Source organism: Vulpes lagopus, chromosome X (genome assembly GCF_018345385.1).
Source record: "Vulpes lagopus strain Blue_001 chromosome X, ASM1834538v1, whole genome shotgun sequence".
In the NCBI taxonomy this organism is placed as follows: Eukaryota; Metazoa; Chordata; class Mammalia; order Carnivora; family Canidae; genus Vulpes; species Vulpes lagopus.
In genome coordinates this window covers 113,680,398-113,690,061 of record NC_054848.1, presented here as the reverse complement: position 1 = coordinate 113,690,061, position 9,664 = coordinate 113,680,398, and the positions used below count along the sequence as shown (strand labels likewise).

The 9,664-nt window shown below is 34.5% G+C and overlaps 1 non-coding gene across 1 annotated transcript; it reads right to left on the bottom strand.

The window, feature by feature from the left end:
* Window positions 1-9,097: 9,097 nt before the first annotated feature.
* LOC121483726 lies at window positions 9,098-9,227 on the bottom strand. Its single transcript, XR_005985835.1, has one exon. It is a non-coding gene; the product is annotated as a U6atac minor spliceosomal RNA (small nuclear RNA).
* Window positions 9,228-9,664: the final 437 nt, after the last annotated feature.

Here is a 9,664-nt window from a genome sequence, read left to right as displayed (position 1 = left end):
TCCATTTTCCTATCAGGTCAAGACATCTTTTCTAGTAGCTTGAGAACAGACTTTTCCTGATAGCCCATTGGCCATAACTGGCACACATCTGCCATTGGCCATAACCAATCACTGGCAAAGACATTGTTATTTTCCTGTTTCACTTAGACTAATCATGATTTATCACCTGGTGATAGACTTACCATCCTTGAACTTATTTTTTCTTAGTATTTGAATAAAACCGTGGTATTTTTGGCAAGAAAGAAGAGGACAGAATGCCTGTTGTTTTGGCGACCAAAATTGCCTGCCTAAGTTTTCTAAAGTCCTTATAGTGTTTCAGAGGAGAGAAGTGTTGGCTAACTTTAGACGTTAGATTGATTAGGCATGTGAAAATTTTAAGGGTACGTGCTATGGATATAAATAGAATATATAACTTCCAACCCATGGGAAGATAAAAAGAAATAAAGAGAAAACCGTTTAATCCAATAGTAGGCAGTTAAAGAGGTACATAGAGCACTAGGCACAATTTTATAGACAAAAAAAAGTTTTGTGCACTAGCTCTATCACCGACTGGCTGCTTACTGGAAAGTTACTTCTCTATGGTACTTGGTCTTCCTAAATATAAAGTTAAGTGGTTCATCTGAATGGCTTGTAAGGTCCTTTGCAGTTCTAACAGTCTATGAAACAAATATGTGGTTTTTGGAAATATTCATTAGTTTTTATACACTAGAGAATGTTATCTCACTTCTTTCAGCTATGCATGTGATGACATTGTATCTTCATTAGCACATATGCACGTGAAAATCTCAGGAGCATCCAGGAACAGTAAACATTGTTTTAAAGTTGCTTAATTTAAATTCCATAAATGTTGTGCCTTAAATAAATAAAATTGTTATATTTTCCCCTTTCTCATCGTCCAAATTATTTTCTATTGCAAAACAGAGTCACATTGCTAATTCCTCCATTATTGCATATCTTAGAATTTAAACTAATTGTAATGACTCCATAGGAAGTCCTGAAATCCTGAAAAGCTGTCTAGTTTCCCAAAATTGACCTCTGTGCATTTTGTCTTTGTTCCATGTTGGTATAAGATCTTCATTTTAGCTTCACCTTAAGCTCACCTGCACCTTCTTAATCCTTTCTTTGGGTAGAGACTTAAGTGTTTTCCCTTTGAAGCACTTCTCCATTACATGTAATCAAAGAATAAATCGTATGAGTTGTCAATATAGCAGGCAATTAAAGTAAGACCTGTTAACTATCAAGAGAAGATTTTGCAAAGCAAAAAATAAAGCAGAAAATGCAGGTGTTAACTCTCAAAATGAAATGATTTACCAGTCTTTACTTGAGAATTGACTATACCTAAATATGTACAAAAAAGGTGCTACACAATGATAAAAAGGCATTGGAATCTTACTAAAATAACCCAAGAAAAATCTATTTATGCAGTACTGGAGGTAAAAACTACAATGGTTTGAAAGACAAAAGTTCAGGGATGATAAATTGTACAATTTACATTCTTCTTGAGGAAAGTGTGGTTTAGCATAGAGTGTCCTAACACGTACAAATATTTGCAAAAGTTAGAATTAGCAGGACCTTAACATAGGATGACAGAAAAAGGGCCAAAAGGATAATTTTGAAGTCAATATTTTTATAATCATATAATTTTTTACTTTGTCAAAGGGATAACTAAAAAAATATAGTAGAGATCAGCCAAAAGAATTTGGGGTTATTTTTTGACATTTCACCTTATTCACATAGGAGTTATTGAGTTTCTAATACATGTGTGGTACTGTAATAGGTTCAATGGAAGATAAAAGACAAATAAGACAAACAATCATCTTACAGAAAATTTATAGGCTCATTGGGGAATTAGATATGTACACATGTAGCCATAATATGTAGTAGAGAATACTGTATGTGTCATAATAAATGTAAAGATGATGTGCCATGAGAATTCAAGGAAGAAGTAACCTCCAGCTTTCAGTTAGGAAGAAGGGAAGAAAATTTGAACTTGACCTTGAAGGTTGGAAATGATGTGAGTATACATAAGGAAGTTACGTGTATTCCTGGCAGAGTAAGCCCTGGAAAAATCATGGAGTCCACAAAGCATGGGATATAGAGGGGAAATGTGAGCAGGAATATGGCTGGATGGTAATCAAAAAGGCTCACTTTTACTGAGCACTTCTGTACCTGGCACTCTGTCTGGTCTTTTATGTACTTTAACATTGAATCCTTATAAGTCATGGTAAGACAGAGGAATTATTATTCCTTCTTGAAGGTCAAGAAATTAAAACTAAGTATCAAAATTTAAACAACCTGTTTCTTTAACATGATTGTTTTGAATTCCTTGTCAGGCAATTCATATGGCCATTTCTTTGGGTTCAGTTACTGGAGCTCTATTAGTTTGCTTTGGCATTGTTATGTTTGCCCATTGCTTCCTGATATATGTAAGCTTCCATTGGTATCTATGCATTTGAAGGAGTAAAGGCTTCTTCAAGTTTTTACAGATTGCTTTTGACAGGTAAAGACCTTCTCTTGTCAGTTCCCTGGACACATGGTATTATTGACTGCAGTATCACAGTGGAGCAGAGTTGGAACCGGGTCATGTGGCACCTATTGGATCTACAATGAGGTTTGTGGGCTTGTTATCAGATGTATGACCTTGTGTGGTTTCCACCAGGTCCCTAGGCTGGGTCCCACCAAGACACTGGTAGCTCCTTGGATAGGCATGAATGCCCTCAAACTGTGGTTGAAAGAGGTTAGAGGTAAAGAACAGGGCTACTTCAAGGTCCACAGCTGGTACCAAGGTCTACAGGCCTTCCTCAATGGTCTTGGATGAGCATACCACCTGTTGGGTTCCCAGTGAAACAGGATTACCCCTGGCCCTGGGTGAGTGGGACTGAAGCCAATCACAGGGCTACTTTAGGCTCTACAATTCAGTTGAATTTGACTGACCTGCCTTCAGGGGCATGGAGGAGCTTATCTTCCAGATGGGTCTCTAGATGGGCAAGACTGCTCTCTTATGGTGGCTATCAGAGTCTAAAGAATGACCTCAAGCAAGCTAACTTCACACCTCAAAAACTAGAAAAAGAAGAACAAACTAAACTCAAAGTTAGCAGAAGGAAGGAAACAATAAAGATCAAAGCACAAACAAATGAAATTGAGACTAGAGAGACAACAGAAAAAAATTAATGAAACTAAGATTTCGTTTTTTAAAAGAATGAACAGAAGTGACAAGACTTTAGCTAGACTAACAAAAAAGAGAAGACTCAAATAAAAAAAATATAAATGAAAGGAGAGACATTATAACTGATATCCCAGAAATATAAAAGATCATGAGATTATAATGAACAATTATAGATCAGCAAATTGGATAACCAATAAGAAGTAGAAGTAAATAAATTCCTAGAAACATGCAACTCACCAGGACTGAATCATGAATAGAAATTTTGATTACACCAATAACAAGTAAAGTGATTGAGTCAGTAATAAAAAAACATCTCAACAAAGAAAATCCCAGAACTAGGTGGCTTCATGATTAATTTTACCAAATATTTAAAGAAAAATTAATGCCAATCCTTCTCAAACTCTTCCAGATATTTGAAGGAAGGGAACACTTCCAGACTCATTTTACAAGGCCAGCATTATCCTGATGACAAAGCCAGATAGGGACATTACAAGAAAAGAAAACTATGGGCCAGTATCCCTGATGAATATAAATGCAAAATACTCATAATACTAGCAAATTGAATTTATCAATACATTTAAATGACCTTACAACATGATCAAGTGGGATTTATCCCTGGGATGCAAAGATGGTTCAACATAAGCAAATCAGTAAATGTAACATATCACATTAATGGAATGAAAGATAAAAATCACATGACCATCTCATTGGATGCAGAAGAAGTATTTGACAAAATTCAATATCCTATCATGATAAAAATCCTCAACAAAATAGATACAGTACAGAAGGAACGAATGTACATTGGGGTACCTGGGTGACTCAGTCAGTTAACATCTGACTCTTGGTTTTGGCTCAGGTCATGATGTCAAGGCTGTGAGATGGAGCCCCACATTGGGCTCCACACTTATCATGGAGTCTGAATGAGATTCTCTCCCTTTCCATTCCCCTCTGCCCCTGCCCCCATGTACTCTCTCTCAAATAAATAAATAAATAAATAAATAAATAAATAAATAAATAAAATATTTTTTAAAAAGAAGGAATGTATCTCAACATAATGAAAGCCACATGTGCACATCTCACCGCTAACATCATCCTCAACAAGGAGAGATTGAAAGCCTATTCTCTAAGATCTGGAAAAACAGTGCCCACTTTCACCAGTTCTATTCAATATGGTACTGGAAAACCTAACGAGGGGATCCCTGGGTGGCTCAGCGGTTTGGCGCCTTTGGCCCAGGGCGCGATCCTGGAGTCCCGGGATCGAGTCCCACGTCGGGCTCCCGGCATGGAGCCTGCTTCTCCCTCCTCCTGTGTCTCTGCCTCTTTCTCTCTCTCTCTGTGTCTATCATAAATAAAAATAAATAAATAAATCTTAAAAAAAACTAACAAGAGGAACTGGTCAAGAAAAGGAAATAAAGGGTATCTGAATAGGAAAGAAAAAGGTAAAATTATCTATTTACAGATGGCATGGTTTTATATAGAGAAAACACTAAAGATTCCATGAAAACCTGTTGGAACTAAAGATAAATTCAGTACATTTGCAGGGTACAGAACAACACACCCGAATCAGTTGTGTTTCTAGACATTGACAATGAACTACCTGACAAAGAAATTTACAAACCACCTGACTTACAATATAATCAAAAAGAATAAAATACTTAGGAATAAATTTAAGAAAGTGAAAGATCTATACACTGAGAACTAGAAAGCACTAATGAAAGAAACTAAAGAAAACAAAAATATGGAAAGATATTCTGTGTTCATGGATTAGAAGAATTCATATTGCTAAAATATTTATACTATCTGACCAATCTATAGATTTAATGCATTTCCTATCAAAATTCCAATGGCATTCTTCATGGAAGTAGAAAAAAAATAGTCCTAAAATGTACATGGAACCACAAAAGACCCTAAATAGCCAAAGCAATCTTGAGAAAAAAAGAACAAAACTGGAGCCATCACACTTCCTGATTTAGAACTATGTTATAAAACTGTAGTAATCAAAGCAGTATGGTACTGCCATAAAGAGAGACATCTATGACAGTGGAATACAGGGCCCAGCAATAAACCTACACATAATAGGGTCAACTAATCTTTGACGAGGATGCCCAGAATACAAATTTTGGAAAGGAGAGTCTCTTCGGTCAATGGTGTTGGGAAAACTGGGTATCCACCTGTAAAAGAATGAAACTGGATCCTTGTCTTACAACATTCACAAAAATCAACTCAAAGGATTAAGGACTTAAATGTGATACCTGAAATTGTGAAACACCTAGAAGAAAACATAGGGGAAAATCTCTTTGACATTGGTGGTGACAATGACTTTTTGAAAACAATACCAAAGGCACAAGCAATAAAGTAAAATTTAAAAAGTGGGATACATCAAGCCGAAAAGCTTCTGTACAGAAAAGGAAACAATCAACAAAATGAAAAAAGCCAGCCCATGGAATGTGAGAAAATATTTTTAAACCATATATGCAATAAGGTGTTACTATCCAAAATGTATAAGGATCTCCTAAAACTTAATAGCAAAAATATAAGTAATCCAATTTAAATAGCATTTAAAAAATGGGCAAAGGAGTGAATAGATATTTCTTCACAGAAGACACCTAAATAGCCAACAGGCATATGAAAAGGTGCTCAACAACACTAATCATCAAGGAAATGCAGATCAAAAATCCAATGCAATGTCACCTCACACCTGTTAAAATGGCTATTATCTAAATGATGAGAGATAACAGGTATTAGTGAAGATGTGGATAAAGGAAAGCTTTGTGCTCTGTTAGTGGGAATGTGAATTATTCCAGCCATTAAAATAAAAAGCAGTAGGGAGGTCCCATAAAATAAAAGCATTAAATAAAAATATAATATTAAATAAAAATATTAAATAAAAATAAAAAGCATTAAATAAAATAAAATAAAAAGCATTAAATAAAAATAAAAAATAAAAAAGCAGTAGGGAGGTCCCATAAAAATTTGAAGTAGAACTTCCATATGTTCTAGTAATCCAACTATCAGATATCATCAGTAATCTCAATTTTGTATATGCAACGGAAATTAAATTAATATTTCAAAGACATATCTGCACTGCGCTGTTCATTACAGCATTATTCACAATAGCCAAGATATGGCAACAACGTGTCTGTCAATGGATAAAAAAAGAAAAAGCTAAATAAATAAATAAATAAATAAATAATAAATTTTTAAAAAGCAGTGGAATATTATTCAGCTCAAAGAAAAAAAAAAGAAAAAGAAAAAAGGAGATGAACCTGGAGGATGAACCTGGAGGATGTTATGCTAAGTGAAATAAACCAGGCAGAAAAGATAATTAATGATCTCACTTATATTTGAAATCTTAAAAAGTCAAATTCATAGAACCAGAGAACCACCCATTAGATGGGTGATTACCAAGGGCCAAGGGGGTAGCAGAAATAGAGAGATGTTAGCCAAAGGGTACAAACTTTGAGTTATAATGTCAATAATTTCTGGGACGCCTGAGTAGCTCAGTCAGTTGAGCACCCAACTCTTGATTTCAGCTCGGGTCATGATCTCAGGGTCGTGAGATCCAGCCCCGTGTTAGGTTCCACACTCAGTGGAGTTCCAGTCTCAGGTAGAGTGCTTGAGACTCTCTCCCTCTGCCTCTCTCTAAAATAAATATATCTTTAAAAAAAAAGAGAGACCAGTAATTTCTGAGGATCTAATGTTTTGCATGGTAACTATAGTTAATAATATTGTACTATATACAAGAAATTTGCCAAGAGAGTAGATCTTCAATGATTTCACTACACACAAAAACACAGTAACTCTGTGAGGTTTTGGATGTGTTAATTAACTTAATCGTGGTAATTACTTCACATATGTATATTAAATCATCACGTTGTACACCTTAACTGTATACAATTTCTTTTAAAGATTTATTTAATCTCACATCCCTGAGATCATTACCTGAACCAAAGTCAAGAGTTGGACGCCCAAATGAGCCACCCAAGCACCCCACTATATACAATTTTTACTTTTCAGTTATACCTCAATAAAGCTGAGAAAACTTGAATAACATGCTTATGATACAAAGCTAATTTATAATGAAACCAGATTTTTTTCTGGTTTAAATGCTTCATATTATTTTTAAGTGTTTATATTACATAAGTATCACATACATCTATATTCTGTTTAATCACCTTACTTCACTCACTGAAATAATTTATAACTCCTTAAATTCCATTTTTAGCAAGTCATACAAATAGAATTTTTTTAAAGATTTTATTTATTCATGACAGACAGAGAGAGAGAGATGCAGAGACACAGGCAGAGGGAGAAGCAGGCTCCATGCAGGGAGCCCGACGTGGGACTTGATCCCGGGTTTCCAGGATCACACCCCAGGCCAAAGGTGGCGCTAAACCACTGAGCCACCAGGGCTGCCCACAAATAAAATTTGAACACGAGATTAAAATATTTTAAAACCACCTAATTGTATTTTATTTAATTTTATTTTTCAGGGAATGGGATAGATTTATTTTATTCATTTTTTATCATTTTTATAAATTTATTTTTTATTCAAGCATAAACAGTGTTATATTTGTTTCAGGTGTACAATATAGTGATTCAACGATTCAAAACATTTTTCAGTGTTCAAGATAAGTATACTCTTAAATCCTTTTATCTATTTCACCCATTTCCCGCCCCCCCTGCCCCCACCACCTCTACTCTGGTTACCATCAGTTCCTTTTCTTTATTAAGAGTCTGTTTTTTTGTTAGTTTTTTTTCTTTGTTCATTTATTTGTTTCTTCAATTTCATGTGTGAGTGAAATCATATGGTATTTGTTTTCTCTGTCTTTTTTTTGTTAGCATTATACCCTCTAGGTCCATCCCTGTTGTTACACATGGCAAGAATTCATTCTTTTTATGGCTGAATAATATTCTAATGGTAACTATACCATATATATGGTGTATATATATATATACACATATGTATATGTGTATATATACATATATAAATATATATATATATTTCCACATTTTCCTATGGATAGACATTTGGATTACTTCTATATCTTGGCTTTTGTAAATAATGCTGCCATAAACATAGGGGTCCATATATCTTTTTGAATTAGTGTTTTTGTTTTCTTTGGGTAAATACCCAGTGGTGAAATTACTGTATCATACGGTAATTCAATTATTAATTTTTTGAGGATCCTTACTGTTTTCCACAGTGGCTATATCAATTGATTTTCTATCTAGATGATCTATCCATTGATAGAAGTGGGGTGTTAAAATCCTCTAATATTATTGTATTACTAACAATTTCCTCCTTTATGTTCTTTGTGTCCTCCTTTATAGTTGCTTTCTGTCTTTAGGTGCTCCCATGTTGGGTGCATAAATATTTATTATTGTTATATCCTCTTTTTGAATTGTTCCCTTCATCATTATGTAGTATCCTTCTTTGTCTCTTGTTACAGTCTTTGTTTTAAGGTCTATTTTGTCCAATATAAGTATTGTTATACCCCAGCTTTTTTTTTCACTTCCATTTGCATGGTAAATGTTTTTCCATCCCTTTCACTTTCAATCTGCATGTGTCTTTTGAAGTGAGTCTTTTGTAGGCAGCATATAGACAGATCTTATTTTTTTATCCATTTAATCACCTTATGTCTTTTGATTGGTGCATTTATTCCACTTACAGTCAAAATAGTTATTGATAGATACATATTTATTGCCATTTTGTTACTTGTTTTACAGTTGTTTTTGTAGTTCTTTGTTCCTTTCTTCTCTTGCTTTCTTCCCTTGTGGTTTGATGATATGCTTGGATTACATTTTCTTCATTTTTTGTGTATCTATTACAGGTTTTTGATTTGTGGTTACCACTAGGCTCATATATAACATCTTATGCATATAGTAGTCTATATTAGATTGATGGTCACATAAGTTTGAACTCATTCAAAAAAATGATGGTTAGATGCCATGAAGTAGATGGCAATGCCTTAACCATATGCATCGTGTCAGTCCTGAGGTGTGAGTCCTCTTTCACTCTTGTCAGGGGGAATGCTAATCTTCTCTCTGTTCATAACACTGAAACCAGATTTTTAACATAGGATTGTTTATTTGGAATCTGACCTCATTTCAGTACCTCACACTAATACTCAGTTACATTGCATGAAGGATATAATAGGAAATAAGGTCAAAAATATAGCAAGCACTTGTGAAATGACTTAATTTATAAATAACGGTTATAATAATATCAATAATAATAATACCAATCACATTTTAAGAGAAATTGGACATTATCCCTCTTCTAAAGATGGAAAACTCTTTAAAAAGACGACATTGAGATTTGTACTTGTAGCCAGGCAACAATATGTCCCCTAGTGATCTCTGCCTCTTGGTATCCAAACCCTTGTGCATTTCCCAGGATTGGCATGTGTGTCCAATAAAATGTGGCAGAAGTAGTGGCATGTCACTTCTGAGATTATGTTATAAAAGACACTATAACTGTGTCTCTCTCATTAC